The 25,828-nt window shown below is 44.8% G+C and overlaps 1 protein-coding gene across 5 annotated transcripts in view; it reads left to right on the top strand.

Moving 5' to 3' along the window:
- Positions 1-25,828, top strand: part of trpc1 (transient receptor potential cation channel, subfamily C, member 1) — a 52,593-nt gene that overhangs the window by 617 nt on the left and 26,148 nt on the right. For 4 of the 5 annotated variants that reach the window (XM_054764880.1, XM_054764886.1, XM_054764885.1 and 1 more), the window contains exon 2: positions 57-129. The gene's annotated coding sequence lies outside the window, so the exon portion shown is untranslated. Of the gene's footprint in view, positions 1-12; positions 130-25,828 lie in introns of those variants that run through there. The other variant, XM_054764883.1, reaches the window with a different exon arrangement.

Here is a 25,828-nt window from a genome sequence, read left to right as displayed (position 1 = left end):
TGTATCAGTCAGTCACATTGCAGTAAATCTTCATGGAGCATCTCATCTTTCTGCAGGAATCCTCTGATGCCAAAGCTCCTCTTCCAAGTGTTTCTTAGCATCCTGACATCTTCCCTGGGGCTCAGTCAGGTGAGTCCGCTGTCCCGTCAAGTCTAAAATATCCAGGACGTCTTTCAAGGACTGATGGGATGGTGACCGATTTGAAAAAATAATATATTATTGTTACGTAATCCTCGATTTTCGACTGACCCTTTGGAATGAGGTTTTACTGTATGGCCTTCATTAGTGTATCTAATGAAGTGGCCATTGGCTTGTCTTGCTATTCTTTCCTGTGAACACTAGATGGCGCCGACAGGCTATCAAGGAGCTTTTTGCATTGACAGGCTGCACACAAAAGAAAAAAGTCTCAGCAGTTGTTTTCTTGTCAGGATCCTTCATGATTGTGTTGTTTTGTCCTCCCTGACGTTGTGGAGATGTTTTACCACATCTACACTTAGATAGCTTCAGCAGTGACTTATTGTCCTTTTTTTCTTTGTATCCACAACCTCCATTTCCATGTCATCATTGTGCTGTCAGCTGTTATTTGTTTTTTCCATTATTATCTGGGAGTGACAGCCTGATGTAAGCTGTCGTTAAAGACGTCGTCTGGTCTTGCTTCCATTCTCAAAAACTCCCTAGAAAGCCTTCCTCCCCCTCGTTCGCGCAGTACGTGTGTGTATTGGGGGGGGGGTGAGGCAGATTTGGACAGGCTGGGTCACGTTTGCATTCTTTGACATGCAGACACTGGACCCGACCAACCCTGTCGCTTGTTAGCGGGAGTGACGGAGCTTTACTTCTCCATTTAAAAGCCTTTCCTCCCTTGCCGGCCTGTCACTGTCTTCCCATCCTTCATGAAGACACTGGCTGCATGCCATTACCATACCTTCATCACCCTTCAAGATCAGCAAGCTCCTCTTGAGAGCAGACTACTCGAACCTGGCCTTCTGTGTCGTCACCATGGCGACAGAATAACGCAAAACGGGCTGAAACGTTCCCCACGGGACACTTGGATGCGTTGGTAATCACAGCGTTAGGGCCTGACGTGTGTCATACAGCAGTGCATTGTGGGAGAGCGTTCAGTGGTATTCATTGTCTTGTGCTAGAAGTGCTTGCAAAAAAAAAAGTCTCCACATTGTTTGGAGTGATTCTGGGAATTCTGTGGGCTACGCTGTGCATACAATCTACCCACTTACACACACAAGCCCCTTGTGTCTAGACTACTGTAGAGCCGTCCTATCTAGTCTGTGATGGATGAGAGTGAAGAGTGATGGATTTTATCTGCAGAATATGCTGCGGGACAATAAAAAACGAGGTGCGGGCAGCCAATGGGCCACTGGTCGCCCTGTGGACAGCCCTGCCCTAAAAAGCCTTCATCTTGTGCTGTGACCAGACTGATGCTGCCAAGCAGCAGTGGGTGATATAACCTTGTGCCCGGTGCCAATATGTCACAGCAGGCCAAGGTAGCAGCTCGCAGGCTGTTTAAAGGAGATTCTACAATAACTTTCAGCAGGAACACTTCAAACAGACGTGCAAAGCCTGCTGCAGATTGTTGCTGTGAGCATGAATATGAGTTCAGAGACATCACAGGGATCTGCCTCAGGATGGTGCATACAAATGAGAAACAGGAGGGGGGAAAAAAAAAAAAACAGGAAGGAGGGAAATCTAAAACATGTGACGTGCCAAGACTGTCTAAGCATCTGCACCAAAAAAAGGGAAAGCTGCTAAGGTGAATATTTCTCTGGACTTTCATCTCCCTCCCAATCAGTGCACAGGCTTGTTTGACCCGAGAAGGCTTCCGTAAGACCCCGGTGGTCGAATGCATGAAACAACTCTTCACGTTAGCATGTTGCTGTGGTAACTGATGAACACTTGTCAACTGTAGCACAGGGGCGCCATGGCAACATAGCCCGCCACTTGTGTGTGTGTGTGTGTGTGTGTGTGTGTGTGTGTGTGTGTGTCTTTGTGTGCAGCCCGTATTTGCTGCATGACATGCATCCGTCTATCTGTCTAGTCATATCTGTACATCCATCTATTGATTATACTATCAATTGTCCATCCATCCATCTATCCATCCATCCATCATCTACTGTATATATCTACCCACCCCTCTCTACATCTGCCCATCCATCCTTCATTGAGCTACAGGCCCATCCATCCATATATCTATACATCCATCTATTCATTTGTCTATTGTCCTTCCATCCAACATCTACCTACAGTATCTACCCATCCATCCGTACAGCTACTGGTCCATCCTTCATATATCTACCTGGTCCATGCAGCTATCGCTTCATTGTCTGTCCATCCATCTACATTTCTGCCTGGTTATCCATCTATTGATGTATCTATTTATTGTCCATCCATTCATCCATCTGACCATCCATTCATCCAGCCATCTATCGACCTGACAGTTCATCCGTCCGTGTCCATTGTGTTTCCAGGAGTGGCATAGATGTACAAGTATGGAGTTATGTAAGACCGTCAAACACATGTCGTACATATGCAAAGGCAGCCGTGCTTTTGTCCACCCCACAGTGCAGCGTTTGTTCCTTGAGTGTCGTGAGCGGCCCTCGCTCCACGTCCCCGTCACTTGACCGGCCCGTCAGCCTGCCGTTCACCCTGGCCCCCCACACAAAGGCGGCCCTTATTAGCGAGCCACGTGGGGTCCTGGCACCGGAATGTTAACAAGCTCCCAGGAGCTGCTTCCAACCTTACGCTGACGTGTCAACCGGGCCCGCTCGCTGACGTCTTGACGTGTTGTCACAGCTAAGAGGCCGTTTCCACCACGTGGCTTTCACTTGTCAGACGTTTTCACAAGGCTAAGGCTGAATCCAAATACTACCCCCCACCCCTAGTCCTACCCTTTCAGTTTACACGAGTAAAGCGACTACATGATTGTGTGAATAAGAGTATTTCTCAACCCATTCAAACCATCACAACATGAAAATGTTCAGCTCATTCGGGACATGCGACATAGGATCTGTTGACACGTTCCCAAAAATATGTAATTTCACATTTTCTGCAACAATGTTCCCATTCAAAATGAATGGACAGTTCTCCCATTCATCCATTCATCTCCCATGCCGCTTATCCTCACTTGGGTCGTGGGGGTACGCTGGAGCCTATCCCAGCTGGTTCTTGCATTCAAGCTATCTATTTTCCACGTTCCAGAAATTCCCAGTCTTCCTGAAATTCCACATTTTTCCTGTCCAAGAATTCCCATTAAAATCAATGACATTTTTTTTCAGCCCATTCAAACCATTCCAGCATCAAAACATTTTCCTTACTCCAAAAATTCTTGGTCGTCCCATAATTCCACATTTTTTTGCACAGCATTTGAGTTCTGCTTCAGCAGTCACCATTTCTACACAAATTGTCTTTTGAAGTTCTCCATCATGACGTGACTGTGTTTTTTTTTGGATAGAATAATAGCTCCTCCATCATTAGCGGCAGCTTGATTGATTTGTCCTTCTCTACAAGTGCAATGAACGCATGTTGCAACGTGGCAGCGTGAAAAGTGAAGCTCATTGGTCAGGCGTTTGATGTATTACTATTTTGCTACTTTTTCCATCGAGCAGTTAGGCTTGCAAGAACATAGTCACTTTCTGAAGTGTCCTATCCCGTTAATGGAAGAGAGACACTGAGTCATTGTTGTTCAAAGTCCAAAGGGAGAGAGCAGTGGCGGTTCTGCAACAAAGCCAACCTCAGGCCCTCGCATGGCTGCCTGCCTCGGGACGGCTCTCACTCTCTCACTCCCTACCTATTACCCAATTCAAGCCTCGCTCTTTCATCCCTGTGAGGCCTCTTTTCACGCAATTACTTCGATGTGGAGGTCACTACCCCCCCCCCCACACACACACACACACACACACACACAGTATTTATAGCCACAGAAGTAGCATGACTCCACTCTGTCGCCCACAAACTAAAAAAGGGGCTTCCCGGAAGGAATTACTGTCCCAGGAAGTCCTACAAGTCATGGATTTAAGATTAGACTGACCGGCGATTAGATTTGGGTATCATTTAGATATTATCCAATATGTATAATCACTACTTTTGAAACGGTGGCGGAAATTGACCATTGATACACAATTGTCGTGACAACATTTGTTGTTCAGAAGAACAATGTCTTGTCGGTACTAGGCCTGGGACAATAATACATCAATAATACATCAATGACTCACACATGAGAGTGAAGTGCTGGCCTCAGTATCGTATTGCCACGTGCATGCATGTCTGTTTTCCTTGTCTCTCCTCCGAGGAAGGGGGATTCACTCTGTGCATTGCTTTCAGCACCTGGCGCAAGCCCTTTTGTCAGTCATACATTCTCTTTGTCTGGGTTCAGGCGGGGCCGCTAGCATACACACAGAATGCAAACAAGTGTAACTTAGTAGAAATGAAATGTGTAGATTGCAATACATCCATCTTCTATGCTGCTCATCCTCACTACGGTTGCATGTCCCAGCTGACTTCGGGCGAGAGGCGGGGTACACCCTGGACCGGGCGCCAGTCAATGGCAGGGCACATATAGACAACCAATGACACGCTCACATTCATACCTATGGACAATTTAGAGTGGCAATTAATCTAACATGCATGTTAGTACCCGGAGAAAACGCACGCACACACGCACGGGGATGACATGCAAATTCCACAGAGATGCCCAACAGAGATTTGAACCCAGATCTTCCAGGTCTCCTGACTGTGTGGCCAACATGCTAACCACTAGGCCACCGTGCGTTGTCATACATTTTGGATGTTTTTTCATTCTACTTTTCTTGCCTTGCTCACGTGGACCCGGTCTCGTATATCATCTCGTCTTGTGAGAAGAGTGTCTCGTGACACCCCTACGAGTTAATCCTACATGCATGTGTCGAGCAAAATGAAGTGAGTGTGACGATGTGCTTGTTTTGTAATGTTGATGTTAGTTTTGTGCCAGTGGGAACTGAATGACCATCATGTTGATGGAAGCCAGGTGTTTAAACCATTGTGTTTTCCTACGGAATGTTCCTTGAAGACTTTCTCCTGTGCCACCACCTCTCTTAACCAGGTGGGTGTGCTTGAAGCCCCATGACCTCCAGTGTGCACCTTCAATCCCTCTTTTTTGCTTATTTTCTTAGCAGGGGTGCCTCCTTTTGTTTTTGTTTTCAAATTTAAACCAGCACCGGCCTCTGTAGCCAAACTTAATTAGCACCTCCCCATTTCACCCGCCTTGGATTCGCTTCTAAAACAAAGCCTGCCTGCATCCGGCCATTATTAACAAACACTGAAGTGCTGCTGCAGCATTAATGCTCTCTGAGAGGCCGTCAATCAGCTCAGTGGCTCGTGATGAAGCATCGACTCGTGCTGCGTTTCTCTCTCATCTTGCTTTTGTTGGACTTCAGACTTTAGTTTGACAAATGGGCCACGTAAGGTTTGGGTCTTATTCTCAGAGGGGATCTGGGGTGAGGGCAAAGTGCAAAAATGAGAATTCAGCAACAGCCTGCAGCTTTTTGTTTCTAGTAGTTTGTATAAAAGATCATCTTTAGCGGTGACTCACCTGTCCTTTTTCTTGACCATCTTCTTAACCATCTTTAAAACGGTTGGCACGCTAAGAGCTAAGCAGATGTCATGTTTCACTTTGAGTTGGTGTGGCGTTACCCCGGGATGCACGGACATGGTTGGAATACCAGCAAGAAACAGGAAAACAGCTAATGGACCAGACCAAACACACGGGTAAAACTAGCCATATGCAGGTGCGCTCCTCGGCTCCCTCTGACCACAGTAATGGGGACGCATTCAGTCCAAACAGGAAAAGACCTCACAAAATAAAAGCACAGAACTGGAAATAATGGCTGCAATGGAGAAAAACAAAAGTCCAAACTGTCATGCAGAGCCTCAATAACGAAGAATCCGCTTCCCTGGCAGTGCCGTTACTTTTTAATACTAACTATCGGTGCTTCTTTCTATCATTGAAACGCTGAAGCCATCCTCCATTGGACTCGTCAACATCTTGATGGGACGCCTTGTGAACGTGAAGATCCCTGAATGTCATAATACGTCTGGCAGCCCAGAAATGCTGCACATGCTGTACATAAATCCCCTCAATCAGATGCAATAGGAGGGCAGCATGCAGGTGTACTTAATCATGTGTCCAGTTATAAAGTCAAACAATGTGTCGTTTTACAGCTCAATCATTTGCTCTTTGCTGTCCTTCAGCTGCCCCCCCTCACATGTAGCCAAGCTTTGTGTGTGTGTGTGTGTGTGTGTGTGTGTGTGTGTGTGTGTGTGTGTGTGTGGGTGTGCGTGCGTGCATGTGTGGGAATGTGCACGCTCTGGTCTCTGGGTGTCAGGGGGAGGTCAGACAGGATACAAATCCTTTTAATGAACAACTGCCCTTTTCTCCCCAGGCCTACCTTCACCACTGCGTGCTTACACACACACACCCACACACGCATGCATGCCCACACGCACGTTAGCGGGTGGTCATTTATGCAGCTTACGGTGCTTTTCTTACTGGGTGGATTTATTAGCCTTGTTGACTGGCATCAAGTGCAAACCATCAGCATTTTTCCAATAAACAAAAGAGTGAGAAGCCCAAGAAAAGACATCTATTGTGCGTGTGCAGGGTGACTGCGACGAGGCTCGCTGCTGCTGTCGTCAGGGGGCTTCCTCTGCAGACCTTGTCGTCCTCCCTGTGGTCCGTAGAGGCAGACTTAATGAAAGTGTTGACTTTTCACCTCGTGTGGGCATGTGGGAGGTGCAGCACAGGAAAAGCAAGGAGGTTTTTCCTTACATAGTTTCATGAAGATCCTGGAGTGTTTCTAGTGTGGTAAAAAGTCATTATGGACATTGTTTCAAGATAAAGATTGTAACATATTCATTTAGATGACTAATTCACACACACATTCTGATGTTGGAAGAGGCGTCCGAAGCAAGGATATGCAGTATATCTACAGTATGTATACCTGTTGGGTGTCGTGAGGTGATGGCGCATCTGAACAACAGTCCAAGCTCATTGTATCTGTATCACATCTAAACTGTGCAGGGGATGGAAGAGCACGCTGGTGGCCTTTTTCTAATTGAGCCACTGTCAGGGTGTGTCTAATGATCCTCAGGCTCTGCCGTCATTAATCTTGTGCCCCCTTTCAACCGCTCACATCAGGATGTGTCATGTCTCAGTGGAGGCTCTCTGTTGTCAACACGCCGGATCTCTCCACCAATGGGAGTCCAAATGAGAGGCGCCGTGCCGGCACGCTCCATTAGACGTAGTTGAAGAGTGCTGAGAAGGACGTTTCTGGAGCGAGTGCAGTACAGGTGCAGGTCAGCCTGCTAGCAAGTGCGTGCGTGTGAAGTGTACACAGCACAATAAAAAGAGTCATAAGTAGGGCTGGAACTCTACACGCTCTTTCCCATGCATTCAGTGTTCGCCACAAATAGACTGGCGCTACCTGTTCGCCCTCGCTCATAAACACATTATCATGGGACTGTCTGTGCATGTCTGGAATGGACCGGAATAAGATGATTGCTGTGCACGTCTTTCGCTCACTCACATTAAAAAAAGCACAGAAAAATGACAGAAAAACATTGATTTGTATTTCTCAACATATTTGCTTTGCTCAATTTTTGTCTCTCCCACAGCATCCATGAATAAAAATGGCGTGCACGTGTCACGGCCAGTTATGCAAATGAGATGATGACATCATCTAGCATATTCTCAAAGTGTGGCCCCGGGGAGATTTTCAGTCATTTTCTTTTATTGCCCCTCAGCATATTGTAAAAATACAATCCATTCATGATTAATGAATGACTGCACTCCTAACATAAGACAAAGCTAACGTGGACGTTTTGTTCACGTAGCTCAGCATATTTGGAGCTACGCTGGATTGTTTTTAGCATCATTCATGTAGAAAATGTATGAAATCTTCATAGAGACAAAGTGATGGACAGCCTCCCTCCAGTGGTGTCCTCTTCGCTCCACGTGAGACACTGTCTGACCGCCATAGCATCGTGTCAGCATTTCTTCCCGACCTGCCGTCCCCAGAGCCGAGGTGGACGTCCAGCTCTTGGCTGCGAGCTTGTTTCCACAGCTGGAAGCGCTTCAGTGGGTGGTGTCTGGGTTGGGTCGCTGCGACGCGATGTTCCTTAGGTGCACCATTTCAATAAGTCATGTGGACATCTGGAATTCTCTGTAAGCTCTTCTCTTGTCTGCTTTGATGTGATGTTTTCTCTCCTCACCTTCTTCTTCTCCTCTTAACCTCCCTTGCAGGCTGCTCCTCCGTGTTATCCATACCCTGAAAACAAAACACCAAAAACTCCAGTGTTACATGTGATCTTTGCAGGACATTTTGAATTCCAGCCTCATTACGATGAGGGTTGGGCATTGTTTGTATTTGAACGATGATGGTTCTGATTCCTCGCTTCCATTCCGGTTGCTATAACTGTTCTCTATTCCAACACTTTTAAGAGGCAGGCTCAGAAAAGTTTGCATGGTTTAAACGTGGGCGCTAACCAGAGTTCTTTTTGGATGAAATACCTCAACTTCCCAATGATTTCATCTTTACTGTGAATTTACAGGAGTAGACTTTCACAAAAGATGACAAACCATTTCCACATATGCTGTTGTGTACGTGTTGGTGGTGTGCCCTCCTTTGCATGACATCATTGTGTTGCAAATGTTGCACTCAGCCGACCGCTCTTTTTTTAAATAATGAAGTTAAGCTAAACTTTGTAGCTTCTTTTTCTTTGGTGTTTGTGGCTATTTCTTCCTGTCAGCAGATAGGGCATCGAATATCCATCCATTCATCCATCCATCCGTTTTCTATGCCACTTATCCTCACTCGGGTTGCGGGGGTATGCTGGTCGCCAGCCAAACAACCATTCACACTCACGTTTATACCTGTGGACAATTTAGAGTCTGTGGGAGGAAGCCAGAGTACCTGGAGAAAACCCAAGCACACACGGGGAGAACAAGCAAACTCCACGTAGAGATGCCAAACGGAGATTTGAACCCAGATCTTCCCCATCTCCTGACCGTGGGGCCAACATGCTAACGACCAGGCCACCGTGCATCAAAAGTAATAATTGAAATAAAACAAAATTGAACAATCCCGGGAGAACCGGACTGTTAGTGCTGGTTCCCATCGATGCCCGAGACATGATGCCCAACCCGAGTTCCGATGTTTGATGTCATGATGTTAGGCTCCCATAAATGATCGACACTCTAGAAGAAAAGAGAATAAGTAGGCGTCACATTTGTTCCTTTTTAGTTAAACTTTTTCTTGGGATGTCTGTCAGCCAATATCAGTCAGTATTGGTATAAAAAAAATCTTTTTTAGTCATTTTCTCTGCTGATATTTATCGGCGTGCAAGTAAGCTCATCAAATGCGTTATCATACACCCCTACCGAGCAGTGTGCTGGTCTTCCTCCTCCCAATAAGCCTGTCTGTCTCCGCCTTGCAACGCCCCTTCCAGTGATCACCCACAGGGATAAAAGTAAGGTGTTGTTCTCTCGTGTTTCATCTTTTTAATGCTGTGCTTTATATGTCCTCCGTGTGTTCTGTTCACACCGTGAGCGACTCAGGTGTTCTTTAGCGTTACTAAAATAAAATCCAACACAACTGGCACGTAGACGTAGGACGTCCTGTATTGTGCAGTAGTTTTTATTGACTACATGCTGAAGGCATGAATCTTCCCCACGTGCATTTTTGTGGTGTTCCATTTTGCCGTGAGGACCCCCTACATCATATTGTCATTCTTTGTGATAAGCAAGATGACACCGTGTGTGTGTGTGTGTGTGTGTGTGTGTGTGTGTGTTTGTGTGTGTGTGTTTGTGCGTGTGTGCAATGCATAGAAGCATGTTTTTGTTTTTTTTTTTCCTCCAGTCCCAACCGCAAGAATCAATCAGTCTAAATGCACCTTGTGTTTGATATATGATGGTGTTGGTTGTCTGGTGTGCAGGCAGTCATTAAATGTCCTCCATTAGCCGTCCTAGTGTCCACTTGTCCACCGGGTGTTGTCACAGCGGCCTGCTGGCTTCACAAGGGAACATCTCCATCATACCGCTGCGCATCAATTATTTAGTAGTGCCAGCGTGTAGTGAGGCCGGAAGTGCTTTTTATGTGTGTGTGGACTTTATCTACAGCATGGTTCTGATTATTTGTCTGCAGTGCAGTGAAAGAACACCACAGTGTGATGTGGTTTGCAGATACGCAGCTACACAGTCAATTATTGACAAGTCACTCACGGACTACGTGTCAATCACGTTGTCTAAATTATATACGGGCACTCCTTTCTTGATGAACAGTTTGATGAAGTGTTCTTGTCACTCGCTGATACTGTATAGACATATTTATCTAGTCAGCATTTCTATCACTTTTATGGGGAATGTGAGACAGGCAATACTTTCTTCTCTTATTGGCTATAGTGTGTGTGGGTGTGTGTGTGTGTGTGTGTGTGTGTGTGTGTGTGTGTGTGTGTGTGTGTGCGCGCGCGCGTGTGTGCCCTTTTTACCACGCACAGGCAATTAGTGATGTGCGATTAGTGATACCACTGATTTTGTTTCCCATCCAATACTGAGTAAAATTCAGGCTGGTATCGGTGATACCGATCCGATTCTGATATTTTGTGCAAATTCCCCCGATGTGTCTGGTAAATATGAAAAGGTAGTATATTTCATATCATAGTATAAAGAATACAAGACATGGAATGAATTTATGAATGAAATAAATGATCAATTAAAATACATGAACAATTTCATAGTTAAACTTATTGAAACCCTGCATGGAGTATATGGGGGGGGGGGGGGGGGGGGGTTACAATAAAGAGCATTTTCAACAATAAAAAAAGAACATAAGTAAATGAATAAAAAATGAATTATTAAGAAGCGCTAGAAGAATGAAAACATTATTGACATTTCACACATTTCCGTTTGCAATCGGTCATCGCTTCAACAGACAAACGTTTCAGACCTCAAATGACTCAAGCATCAAAAGTATCGATTTGAGAGCATGAAGAACTGGGGTGGGAAGTATGGATATGTCATGATGGATCCGCACATCACTACGGGTGATTGATGATGATTCCGGGTGTCCACATAAGCGTGCGCTGATAACGTAATCTAACGTCTCACTGTAATTCAAGATTCAAGAGTTTGATTGTCATGTGCACAGTCAAACAGGTGTTCTACTACGCAATGAAATTCTTATTCTGTTCATTCTCCCTAAAAAAAGAAAGAAAACGCAAGAAATGAATAAGAACAGAAGAGACATCAATACCAATAAATGAAAAGCAACAATAATATGTTGAGTGTTATGTGTGAGTGCTTCGTTGAGAAGCCTGATGGCCTGTGGGTAAAAGCTGTTTGCCAGCCTTGTGGTCCTGGACTTCAAACTCCTGTAGCGTCTGCCTGACGGTAGGAGTGTGAAGAATGAGTTAATATTGTAACAACAAGCGACACAGATAGTCCCATTATAACATGTTTGTGAGTGAGGGCAAACAATGACACACATCAGGGGTGTGTTGGGGCATCACGGCGCGTATTAATGGACGTGTCTTATTGTAGACACTTATTAAACAAGTAGCTTTTTATTTGAAGATATACTTAGATTTCCTCCTGTGTCCTTGTTGGGGTTCACATGCTTGCTGTTGTCGTCTTGTGAAAGTGACGGAGTTCACTTTGTACCAGAAGTCCTCATGGAGGCCGGTGCTAATCATCCTTCTGTCAAGGTCTGCTTTCCAGTCCCATGCGTGCATGCCATAGGATGGCTCCAGACGGGCGTGATCCCCGTTTAGGGCCCGCTTTAACAGAATCACGGAACTGCCCGATAAAAACCAGGAAATGCTAAACGAGGAATCTACAATGAAAAGCAGGATTTCATAGAGCCCTGCCTGTGTGCGTGTTGTCTTTTGCAGTTTTAGAAGATACTTTGCTTTTGGAGTAGAACGTGTGAGCTGGTCTGAGGACACGATAACATCCTCCAGGCTCCTGTACGTAAACATCTACTGGACCTAAAAAACCCAACCGAACATCACCTTCTCCATGGCAGCGTTTGCAAGGCTGCCATGTCTGTCCAGCGTCTGAGACTAATGTCTGTCGGGCAGAATGGTGAAGATGGGAGGAATAATATTTGATGTGAAGCGATGTGGGCTTCTCAGCAGCAGCATGTCTGCATGGCTGCTATCTTGACCCACTTTGCCTCTTACGTCATTTCAAGGTCAGAAGAAAAGAAATGACAACACAGCCGCACAGCTCTTGGATTGGATGTAAAAATAAGTTTAGTGTGAGAATTGTCGTCCAGTTGAGCCGTGAGGAGTGTAGACGTTTGCTGTTTGAGCTCATTTACCCTCCTGGATGCTCCCTTGGCGCATTGATGAATGGTCGTTGCAGGTGGCACATTTCAGCTCCTGGCAAAGCTTTTATCTGCGTACATGCTTGAATTGATGATTACTGCCCGTGTCCTTCATTGTCTCAGCTGCACATCCTTCAGACACGTGGCACTAACATTAAAATGAAGAAAAATCATAACAAGAACACGCAGGCTGCTGGTCCATCAATGATTGTTCGGCCAGCGGGCGCTAATGATGAAGGCCTGAAGATGCCAGGCAGTAATTATTATGGCCCACATCGTGCTCTATTTCACTCCCACACTCTTTCAAGGCTTTGGAGTCTCAAGGCACCTTTTCTTCATGCACTTTGCAGCTGTTCTTAACAGGGTGGTAACGGTACTTGTATTCAAAATCCCAATTTAAGGTATGGAACATGTGGCACCCATTCCCCAAATCACACTCACAGCGAGGGACAGCAAGTGTTTATGGCGTCTACTCTGTAAACAAACACAGTGAAGTCCGGTCGTTGGCTAGCAGGAGTCACGGCTGCGATAGTGCCAAGGAGAAGCCAGAGCTTGAAAAGCCTCTTCTGTGGTTAGTCTCCTGTTTGGGAACACTTGGCCTTCCTGTGATCCAGTGTCAAGCCCAGAAATGTCAGAAATGTTTGAAATACTATTGAGAAACTCAATCTATTTATTTTAGTGATGGAAGCATGTTAGCATGTTGGCCACACAGTCACAGTCTGGAGTTGGGGAAGACGTGGGTCGATTCTCCTTAACCCTAACCCTAACCGTTTTTGTGTTGTTTGCATGTTCTCCCCGTGTGTGCGTGGGTTTTCTCCGGGTACTCCGGTTTCCTCCCACATTCCAAAAACATGCATGTTAGGTTAATAGGAGACTCTAAATTGTCCATAGGTATGAATGTGAGTGTGAATGGCTGTTTGTCTATATGTGCCCTGCCATTGGCTGGTGACCAGTCCAGGGTGTACCCCGCCTGTCGCCCCAAGTCAGCTGGGATAGGCTCCAGCATACTCCCGCGACCCTAATGAGGAGAAGTGGCATAGAAGATGGATGGATGGATAATGTACTATTAGCAAAACAAAGACCCATCTCAATCAACAAATTAGGTCAAAATCGGTTAAATATCTTCTTGCAAATTTCTCACAAACTAATCCAAGAGCACCACAGCGTGTTTAACCCCGCCCCTCCCCCGCTCGGTGTGGACACAGCAACGCCGCCACACATCTTGACCAATGACAGAAGATGAGGAAAGAAGGAATCGGCTCCCAATCAACTCCCACTGACACGAACCGGCTCCTGTCGTGCATTTCAAAGAGCCACCTCTTAGAGCCGATTCGTTCGCAACCGACACATCACTCCTGTATTCACTGTATAGGGGTATGTGTACTGTACAAGCTGAACTGGAAAGTGAAGGAAGCAAAATGCAACCAAATGGAGAGCAGTGAAGCATACAAGTGTATTCAAGAGTCACGTTGCAGATTCTAACATGTTGGATGACCTACAAGACGTTTGCAGTTTCTCTGTTTGATTGTAAAGATCGTGAAAGCTAAGCAGCTTTATGTTTTGCTTTTGAACCCAAAATGAAGCTCCAATGCCAGACATGTACCGTTACACCTAACCCTAACTTCCAACATGTGCAGCCACTCCTAGCTGCAGTAGATCATGTACGCGTGTTATTAGTGAGGCAGTCTTGCACAATGAAGAACACGTGTCAGTCGTATGTGTGGAATAAGGTTTGTTTTGGTGTGATGATGTGCATAAGTAAATAGTTCATCCCTGGTCAATTGAAAACTAAGAATGACCTCTTGACATCGTCAGCAATGTGAAGCAGCGGTTTTATCTGCAATTCGTTGCAGATTGTTTTCTGCCAAGCTTTCACAGCCAATAAGCTTCAGTTCATTGCGAGCGCTAACATTTATCAACCGCACCAGGAGCTGAAATCTCTCTTTAGAAGGAAGCGCTTTGATGAGCAGGCTTCTTTTTGTGACCTCTGATAACGCTAGCCACGCTCTAGTGCAAACGTATGAAATGGAGATCCATCCTGTGCATCTTTGTTGTCCTTCCTCTCGTGGAGAAACACGCTGGAAAAATACCATTTAGCTCCATAAAGCATCACATCCCTTCCCTCCCCCCAGAGACCCCTCCACAGCTGCATCAAAACACTGCGGGTGTTGAAGAGAATAAAACAGGAAATGATCTTCTTTCAAGTTATCGGCAGCGGTTGATCACATGACCATGACCTCCTCACAATGTGATGGCCGTTTGACGTTTATGGAGCGTGCAGCTGTCGGTGGTTCAATACCAACATTTCTTTTTGCTCTGCGTAGGCCACTATCACGTACAGTGGATCACATTTGCATCATCACCGTTCAGACATTCCTTTGATTTGATTTGATTTGATTTGATTTGATGTATGCATTCATGTTTTATGTTAGTTTATAATATATATTTTGTTTTATTTGAATCTATTTTCAATGGAATACATTTTGTAAACATATTTTTATTTGTATTATGTACATATAGTATATTCCGTCCATCCATCTTCTATGCCGCTTCTCCTCATTAGGGTGGCGGGGGTATGCTGGAGCCTATCCCAGCTAACTTGGGGCGACAGGCGGGGTACACCCTGGACTGGTGGTCAGTCAATGGCAGGGCACATATAGACAAACAACCATTCACACTCAACCATTCACATACAGTGTATTCTTTAAAATATTTATTTAGCAACCTGACAGTTTTTGCTTTTTTATCTCTAAAAAATAGGCCGTTTTTTTTAAAGGACATGTATCTCATTTTTTGGTCGTAATTATTTGCATGCTAATAAAGCATAACTTGTGAGCATAGTACATAACGGCACTGTAATACTGTGTACTGTGGACGCAAGTTTCACTTGTTTTACTTGCTAATGCTATCGGTAATGGTTTCATCTCTTGTGAACGTACAAGTTACATTGGAACACATCACATTGTGCAAGTCACAGTTCCACATGTCCAAAGCAAAGCTTTATTTCATTCGTCAACTGCAAGACATTTGTTCACTTCCTGTATTCCAAATGTACCAATTTTAAATACATAAGGAAATATGTGGTACAGTAGGAGTCAATGTTTATAATCCCTGTAAATGAATGATATCACGGTCATAATAAATACTAATAAATATATCCAAAATAAGTGATAAAAAGGTTAATAGTTGACAGAAGCATAGTAGGATGCTGAGTGAGTACAAGCAATGTAATACGTCAAAAAGTCCTAAGAAATGAAGAGTTGGTAGTAAGTGCAAGAGTGGTTCGACATAGCACTGTATGCGCTTGCTAATAGTAGCTTAGCAAACACTCATCCACACGGCAAAAAAGAGCAGAGGGTCGTCAACTCGAGCCACTGTCTCACTCTGGGTCTGATCGGCACAAACACGATGCCTGCTGGGGATATCAGATGCTTTATTCATCATTAATAAAAATGATAGATCAAAATATTAGTAATACTGAGGGGTGTAATGGTACACTCTATCATCACGGTGAGGTGGTACCTCAGTTCCTATAAGGACAGGTTTGTTTCCTTTTGGGTGCATTAGAAATAAAGAATAGAAAAACATTAAAGAATTGCTAAAAGCAATTCAGTGTATAGGCAGAAGCGGACCAGCCAAAATCCAGGACCAAAAGTTTGTCCCAGTCCAGCCCTGAATGTAAGCTAAGCTGTGTGAAGAAAACATCGTAGCTTAAAAGAGGCTTTTCAAGCTCTGCTTTCTTTTTTCTGATGTGACTCAGCGACAAAGTCATATATTCCCATAAAGTCACTTCCTGTTGTCAAGGCTGAGCTCTCAGCTTTGAGGGCCCCCCCCCGGAGAGATCCAAGGCAAGCACAGTGAGCGTCCTCAGACTTTGAACGTGGACCAGCTGCATCCTATCTAGGGCCTTCCAGCTCAGCCATTCCAATATTATTTGATTTGAAATGGCTCTCCTAAGCACGTGCGCTTGGCTATTAATAGAGGGGGGGGGTGGCGTCACTGTGCATGAGCAGCGGTCAGAGGGTCTGAGGACTTATTGCCTCGGCTGCGTATTTATGGCGGCCGTCCTCCCTTCCTGTCATTCCTCATTTGCATAGTCAATGGGGTGTGCATGATGGAGGGCGATATAAAGATGTGCAAATTGCTCACATTGAGCCCAGTAAGTGGTTGTGCTTGTGTGGATTAGAAGCGAGCGGTCTGCTTTGGGATCTTGGTGTGTTTGTGTGCGCACGCTACTGTCAATTAGCAGCATTAGCCCGTCGCAGGCTAAGAGGCTGGAACAGCTGGAGCTCTCCAGTGACTGGCTCGTTTGTTCCGAGTGGACAGATGGACGGGTGGAAAAGCGCCTCTGATGTCACTGGCTCTCCTTCATGGCCCACTGACCCGATATCTGCCTTGTCGGCGCTTGACGGCACGTTTTAACTCGACGAGGACATTCAAAGAGCACAAACACATCTACAGGCCGCAGGACACACTTATACAGTACACTGGTTCCTCGGATAACGTCCGCCCCGGTTAGTGTGTTTTTTGGTTAACATTCGAAATTTTTGCTCAAATTTTGCCTTGTCTTGTGTTCGCCCGCTTGTTTAGCATCCAAAATATTAGATCACATGTGGTTGTGCTAATGGAAGGGTAGGGAAACACGGCAGACGTTGGAGCTTTGGAAAATAATATGCAGGAAGAAGGCTGCATTCACGGCTAATAGATTACGATGAAATGGACTTTTTTTCTTTAGTTTGTCGGTAGTGTGGAAAGTGTGCAATCATTTGTTGTTTTGTGGGAGAAGAGCACATTGCTTATTAATAATGCAGCCTGGCTCGCCTGTGATGGATTGGACTTGTAACCCAGTGTGCACTGTTGGTGTTATTCATCAAAACAATGCAGAGTTCATCCTCTCTCTTCTTTTTGCACCTCCCTCCTCGTGCTCGCTCATTTTTCATGGTGCGGCGCCGGGCTCCAGCGGGCGCTTCAGCCACGTCGGGCCATGGAGCTGCACTGAGCGCTGATTATGTCTAATCAGGCTTCATTTCAGCTCTCCAGCTCTGTTTGATTTGTTGAATTCTCAGGCAGGGAAAAAATGGTGGCTGCTACGACTCGGCTTCCACCTCACCTTCATTTGCATTCCGCTTTTGCTGCAGTCTCATTGTAATATTGATGAAAGCGGCTTCATGCTAGACGGATGCAAGCGCTGATAGATGGCGGCAGCAAGAGCAAATAGTACGGGAAACTTGACCTCCTCCAATGATCTTACTCTCTGTGGTATCAGACACCAAACGCCATCCCTCAGCTCAACTGGCCTGTGCGTGTTCGTGTGTGTGTGTGTGTGTGTGTGTGTGTGTGTGTGTGCATAAAGTAAACAAGCATGCACGCTGTGGCCCTAATGCACACTTCAGTAGGTCTTGGCTTGCAGTGGATGGACGGCATGGACAGATTGGCAGATCAGTCCAGGTGAAGACTTTATCAAGTGGAGATGGACTGTCGGCACAGCCTTCATGGATGTGGCAGCGTGAAGGGAGGGATGCAGAGGCACCCTTAAAGACAGCATCAGGGTCATAAAAGTGTTCTTTGTGTGGGCGTGAGCAAGGCATCTCAGCTTCAAGGCAACTTTTTATCGTCACCCAAATGTACTTCAGACCACACCGCCCCCCTTTTGGGGGAATTTTGCCCATCGTCCACAATCCTTATGTGAGACATGAACACATGTCTTTCTCTTGTCTGTGCGTCCTAAAGATATAAAAACAGGTAAAAAGAGGCAGGTAATGAATGCACGTACTGGGACACGCCTGTTGTGCCTAAAAAGGTCGCTATTAAAACACCTCCAACAAGGTTTTGCCTCTTGTTGGCGTTCCTGCTGCTTAATTCGATGTTTTGGTGGATTACCTTCTTGGGCCAAGGTGCCATAAGGTGCCGTTAGTTTGGACTTTATTGAAAGGATTATTTGTTCCTGTGTGAACACATTTTGGATTCATTTCATTTTCCGCTCATCTTTGTCCCTTGATGTATTTCACTGACAAGGCCGAGTGTTCCCCAATGACGGAAGAGGATTTTCAAGGTCTGGATTCTCCTTGGCACTATCGCTCGCCATGACTCCTCCCAGCCAAAGGCTGGGCTGCGCTGGGTTTTTGTCGCACATATTCTGGTGTGGGATGGGGAAGCAGTCCAGTGGTGCGGGACTGCTGGGATACGTCCAGGATGATCAGTCAATAGGAAAAGGATGGATGGATGACACAGACCTACAAGAAATGACATGTCAGGTGGTGATAGTGCAGGCAGGAGGTGCTTTGTCGTTGGTTGTTAGGGAAGGAGGAGATCAGTACGTGCTGGGTCTATCTCAGGCAGGTGAAAGAGGAGCCACACATGAGGATGAATAATAAAACATGAGGTGCCACTCCTGCACGCTGTCCCCCACAGCACAGGCACACAAACACACACACTTTGCTGCTGCATGAACAATGCTTGAAGACTGCGCTGAGCGTGGAGATCTCCAAGGAATGGAGGGTGTGGTAATGAGGCTTGAAGGATGATGCTGACTGGGCTAAACCTGCAACACTTTGGACCCCAGCGTGGTATCGCTGCGTGCGAGGACGCCATGCAGCATGTTTGCGTGGGAGAGCGGCCCACGCAGGCTCCCGTACGGAAGCCAAAAGCGCTGATGAATCTGAGCTCAGCAGCCTCCCCAGCTGCCTCTCAATCACTCCAAGTGGGCGCCAGTATTTTTAGCCTGCTTTCAGTGCATCTTTCTGAATAATTAGCAACCTGGAGGGAGAGCCAGAAAACATCCACGGAATTCTACAAACAAGAAACAGAAACAAAGCTAAGCACCGAGGTCACGATTCTCCATGTTTAGAAAGATACCAAAGTGAACTCGCTGCGGAGTGGTTTCCACATGACGCCTCTTGTGATTGGACCAGGGAAGTTGTGTGGTGTAGCTTCAGGCAAGGACACGTACTGGAGGTCCAGTTTTAGGAGGGAACGGAACACCAGCAGGAACTCAACCAGGAAGTCAACCCTCAGCCTCTCACCAATTGCAACAGAGGAGACGTGGTCAGGGGAGGAGCATGCTTAATCTGAGCATGTCAGCCAAGAGGAGAAGAATGCAGATTTACCTGTCAACAATTTGAGATTTATGGAGTATTTTAAGCACTTTAAAACTCAAAAATGAACAGAATAGGACCCCTTGCGTTGGTCCAAACTTCTTCTTGAGGAGATGAAGGATTTAATGATGTGGGCGTGCACAGGGGGGCGGGAGGTGGGCGTCGCGGAGACATGAATGGACTAACTGGCTTGTGGGTCGAGATGGTCATTTATTTATTTATTCAGTCCTGAAAGCCTCCGAGCTTCAAGACGGTGTAAATCAACTCCATCAAATCAAATCTTCATCCGAGGCAACCAAGCGTGTGTTGTGTACCCGGAACACCGCCTGGAATGAGACGTAGCTGGAAGATGAGGTCTTTATACTGTAGCTATTCTACGAAAACAAAGGCTAGACTTTGGAGACCTTGACTCTGTTTGCCATGGATGTCATCAGTCTCAGCAAGTCTTCCTTCACGCAGGGCTGTGTCTCAATACTTGCATCAGTACACGCCAATAAGTACACTGTGTACTCTGTGAATTCCATGACTGTCATTGCACTCTTACTGTAAATAACAATTCTGGCACATTCAGAAGTCAGTCATTTTGGTGCAAAGAAATGTTTTATTTAGATGTTTTTGTATGTATGTGACAATGCAGGTCAAATGTGCAGTATATTGCACAATCATTACAAATGCACAAGTTAAACATGAATTTCTGACTTTTTATGTTTTGCGTGTCCCTCGTCACTCCCCTTCCGCTCCGTAGCCAAGATGGCCACTATGGAGGGTGGTAAGCATCCGTCACAACCCACTCAGCATTTTGAGTGTTTGGAATGCAGCATGCGGGTGCTGCCAGTGTACAGTCATCCCTCGCTGTGTTGTCTTTTTTCAATAACAGTGAATTAATAAATGATTATTGTGGTTGACTACAGCATATTATAGGTCAAAAACATTGAAAGACAAGTTATATGTATTTGTATATGTGGTATTGTGGTCACTAGACATTAGTAACCTTTCACATTGTATGGAGACTGACACGCTATGGCTGAGACTGAGGTTCTCCTCTTATTCTGTGTGGAAGTGGTAAGTTTTTGCCTTCTTTGTCCTTCTTCCTCAATCCGTTTAAAATACTTTTCTGTAGACGTGTGTTCATGTCACATAAGGATTGTGGATGATGGGCAAAATTCCAAAAAAAGTACACAAGTTTAGAGTAAGTAAATTGGAGTGGCTAACTAGTTAGCTCGGTAGCTTGCTATGCTTGCAGTGGCCGTTTCTTGTGTAGTAGTATATAGTATAGTATGTAGTATAGTATATGTATATAGCATATGTATACAGTATGTATATAGTGTATAGTATATGTATAGTATATGTATATGTATAGTATATAGTATATTATATGTATACACTGTATAGTATGTAGTGTAGTGTATAGTATGTAGTACAGTATATGTATTGAGTACATTATATGTATAATATGCAGTATAGTATAATATAGTACTGTATATGTATATAGTATAGTATATGTATAGAGTACATTATATGTATAATATGCAGTATAGTATATGTATAGTATATGTATATAGTATATGTATAGTATGTAGTATAGTATATGTATAGAGTACATATGTATAATAATAGATATATATATAATATACATATATGTATATGTATAATATGCAGTATAGTATAGTACTGTGTATGTACATAGTATAGTATATATGTATAGTATACTGTATGTATGGTATGTAGTATAGTATAGTATATGTGTATCGTATACCTGTAGTATATGTATAGAGTATAGTATATGTATAGTATATGTATAGCATATGTATATAGTATAGTATATGTACAGTAGTAGTATAGTATATGTATATGGTAATATGTGTAGTATATGTATATAATATAGTATATGTATATAGTACACCTGTAGTGTACGTATAGCATGTAGTATAGTATATGTATAGAGTATAGTATACATATAGTATGTAGTGTAGTATAGTATATGTATATAGTATAGTATATGTATGTAGTATAGTATAGTATATGTATATAGTATAGTATATGTATATGTATGTAGTATAGTATATGTATATGTATATAGTATAGTATATGTACAGTATGTAGTATATGTATATAGTACACCTGTAGTATACGTATAGTATGTAGTATAGTATATGTATGTAGTATAGTATATGTATATGTGTAATATGTAGTAGCATAGTATATAATATGTATATATATAGTATAGTATACCTGTAGTATAGTATATGTATAGAGTATAGTATGGAGTATAGTATAGTATATGTATGTAGTATAGTATATGTATGTAGTATACCTGTAGTATATGTATAGTGTGTAGTATAGTATAGTATATGTATAGAGTATAGTATACATATAGTATGTAGTATAGTATAGTATATGTATGTAGTATAGTATATGTGTAATATGTAGTATATGTATATAGTATAGTATATGTATATGTATGTATGTAGTATAGTAATATGTATGTAGTATAGTATATGTATGTAGTATACCTGTCGTATACGTATAGTATGTAGTATAGTATAGTATATGTATAGAGTGTAGTATACGTATAGTGTGTAGTATAGTATAGTATATGTATGTAGTATCGTATATGTATAGAGTATATAGTATATAGTATACACACGCAGTGCTTTTGTGACTCAACGGAAGGATGCCAGAACTGGAGTACAAGAGTGAATATTGCAGCGCCTGCCAAAGTGGACAGAGCACATTGCTTGGTAGAAGTGTGTATTTGTACGGAGGTGGTAGTAGTGGTGGGGGTGTTTGGGGGTTGGGGGGCTGATATGGATTCATCCCCTCCAGCGAGGTGCCAAGAAGCTGCTTTCATAATCTCTCCTTGCCTAAATAATTCATCACTTGCCCTCAAAATTTCATCAGCACCTCCACAGCGGAGAACAATCTCCTCCTTCTCCTCCTCCGCGTGGAAGGCGAGGGGTGATGAAGATGATGACGAGGATGCCCCCGTTTAATGCGGCATGTGAGCATCTACTGAGACGTGGTGGCGTGGCGGCTCGGTGCCTGCAGGTTGTGATTTGACACCTCCTGTGATTTGTGACACACACTGGGCACACTGGGGGGGGGGGGGGGGCACACATCCCTGAAGATACCACAATAATTGACTGCAGTACCATGGTACTAGAACTTACTAGTACATGTACTACAAGTGACTGTGAAGCTAAGCTGCTATTGGCCCAGCACTGCTGCTTGGGTCGCATTGTCAAACATTTGGAGATGTTGTGCTGTCCCACTCCGTCCTGACAATGTCCCTCAGCAGCCGTGGAAGCCTCGTCTCAGCGGGCCGTTTGATCTCCTCGACTCGGGGCGGTCTTGGCAAAGGCGATAAAGAAAGGAGAAGAAGAAATCCAAGCATGTAAAAGGATTAGTTGTGGTCCGGACTGACGAACGCCGTGGCGAGCGAGCGCACGCTTCCAGGCACGTCCGACTCACCCGCTTACTTGAAAGCCACATCAGCCACCCGTCTTCTGTTTCACAGACCCCGCCCCCTTTTTGTTTCATGACTGCTGTCCCACATAGATGCCTGCTGCCAATTACATAATCTACGTATGCTAATCCCAGCTTTAAAAAGCCAAACACCATCTAGTTAGAGTGTTTACTTGCCTTTTAAAAGCTGCTTTTAAGCACATTTACGCAACACTTGTATGGAAGCATCCTGAACGTGGCGTCAAGAGAAATACCCTAGGTACCACCGAAAGTAGGGGTGTCACGCTCAATGTTGGGGGTGATAACCGCTACAAAAATAACTACTACTACAACCGCTAACGCTGTTATTGTTTTCCAAGAATGGGTAATTCATCAACGACTATTTGAAACATCGCCCTCTTCTCAGTTGGAAAAGGGTGGACTACACACTCCAGGATTTGAGGTCCTGCCCCAGGTGGAGGAGTTCAAGTATCTCGGGATGTTGTTCACCAGTTAACGAAGGTTGGAGCGTGAGGTCGACAGGTGGATCGGCACGGCCTCTGCAGTGATGCGGTCGCTGTACCGGACCAGAATGCCTTCCGGCTTTAGCGCTTCATCTATGTTCACACCCTCACCGATGGTCATGAACTGGTTGAGCATCGAGTCCAGATGACTCCTGGATGCCTTCCTGGTGAGGTGTTCTGGGCATGCCCAGTGGGAGAATGCCCAGGGGCGGACCGAGGACACGTTGGAGGGATGATGTCTCACAGCAGGCCTGGGAACAACTTGATGTCCTCCCGCTGGAAATGGAAGAGGGGGCCGGGAAGTCTGGACTTCCCTACTGAGACTGCTGCCCCCATGACCCGGACTCTGATAAGTGGAAGAAACTGGAATGAAATCCTATTTGAAACATTCCAACGTTTCACTGTTTTCAGTGTTACTGTTGGGGGCAGTGACATGCAAGATGTGGCTTCACTGGTGTCTACTACCACACAGGAAGCTAAATAGCTAGTCAACAAGAGTTGTGGTTGCTCAAGCCCAGGAAAACACTGCCCCTAGCGTTTTGGCAGAGAATTGCAAGTCACGAGCTCAGCCCCCAGCCTCAGTCTCACAAATCGTCTCTCAATTGCACAACAAAGATAAATCCCAATTCTTCAACTTTCAAAGAAGTATGCAATAATTACCTTCCCTGGTAACTGATTACGTTTATGAAGGAGTCATTCCATTACTAATTCAATGAACTGTATCGAATAACTATAGCTCATTACTCATCGACACTGGTTATACATACATGCATACATACATACATGCCTACGTGTATACGTGCACATGTATGTATGTATGTATGTATGTATGTATGCATGTATGTATACATACGTGTATACCATGCATGCATGTACCGGTACATCCATGTCTTTGACAATGAGGGCAGATCGTGGCATTGATGGCGAATGCAGAGAATCCAAATAAGAAGTTGTACTTTCACACTGTTTGTGTTAGCAGGATGAAGGCTTCAAGTCAAGTATGAGGTGTGATGTCTGGAGTTATTTCTGGTTCCTTTATCCCTTTGCTGACTTCATGGAGCTGAAATGACAACACAGTTGTTGAGTGCTTGAATCCTCCACGACTCTGCAATGTGTCGTAACATTAGTAGTTTTTTATAAAAGCACCTTCTCTTCACTACCTCCAAGCTCAGTCCACTGCAGCCCTGCAGATAGTATGCTAACTTAGACACACACACACACACACACTCACACACTCACACTTCCACAGTGCTGCCAATTTCATTTTATACCAGCTGAAGTCATAAAAAGTAGAGAGAAATGACCTAGATTCTGCAGTGGGAGTCTTGTCTTTATTTGGTGTGTTCTTGTGTGAAGCTGCAGGAAGACCAATGGAAGCTTGGAGTTGTGCTGCATTGTTACTTCTTCAACTCCTCTTGCACTGCAGACTCACAGTGCACGCACACGCACACAACAAGTCATAAGTGAGCCTAGCTCATGCATGACATCTCACATGCACACGTCTGCACCGGCGGTTTGTTAGGACTAACATGTACTCACCTAACGTGCACTTCATTCCACTAAATGACTGCATAAGCGCGGATGAGCGGCCAATAATGCAAAGTTACAAGAGGTGGAACATCACCTAGCTCACGTTTAAGGTGATGCTTTGGTTCATGTTGGGTTCACTAAGGGAACAAAATCCCGATGATGGACTCATTCCATTGTGTCCTTCCTCCACCAGCCCAGTTGGCTTTCTATGAGCCCAATGTTATACGCTTTCATCTGTTGCCTGTGAATATTCTCATTGTCATTCTTCTCCTTCATTTCTTCTAAGAGCAACACGCAGGAGCTACACGCTGTGTGATGGATGCTTTGTTGGGATTTGCCACGGCCAGCATCTAATTAATTAGCGAGCATCCAAGGGGCTTGATTGGTGATATTGTCACGAGATAACAACATGCGGGAGCAGCAGCAGAGAGCAGGATGATGGAGGGAAGGCAGCCAAGATGAAAATCTGCTGCACTGGAGAGTTCTGACCACGCTTGCCTCCGCCGTTGTGTCGCCTGCAAAGACTTTGGATCAGCGCTGGAATGGTGAGAGGCTGTTAACTGCTGACTCGAACGGCATCAGAAGCATCCCTAGGAGCACTCCACGGCCGCACTGGATCCACTCATTGGGACGATTCTGAAAGGCAATGTGGCGGCAGGCAAACTACGCCCCGCAAGCCGTATACAGCCGTCTCTCTCATTTTGAAAAACACATTGGATGAATAAATGATGGCTGTCTCATGGTTGACTAGGGCCTATTATTAGTCCAAAATACTGAAAGACAGGTTCTGTGTGGTACTGTGCTCACGAGGCATCAGTAACGTTATGACGCATGATGTCAGATTACATTAGCTTTCACACTGCATGGG

Source organism: Dunckerocampus dactyliophorus, chromosome 21, assembly GCF_027744805.1.
Source record: "Dunckerocampus dactyliophorus isolate RoL2022-P2 chromosome 21, RoL_Ddac_1.1, whole genome shotgun sequence".
NCBI classification, from domain to species: domain Eukaryota; kingdom Metazoa; phylum Chordata; class Actinopteri; order Syngnathiformes; family Syngnathidae; genus Dunckerocampus; species Dunckerocampus dactyliophorus.
This window is presented reverse-complemented; position numbering and strand designations above follow the sequence as displayed.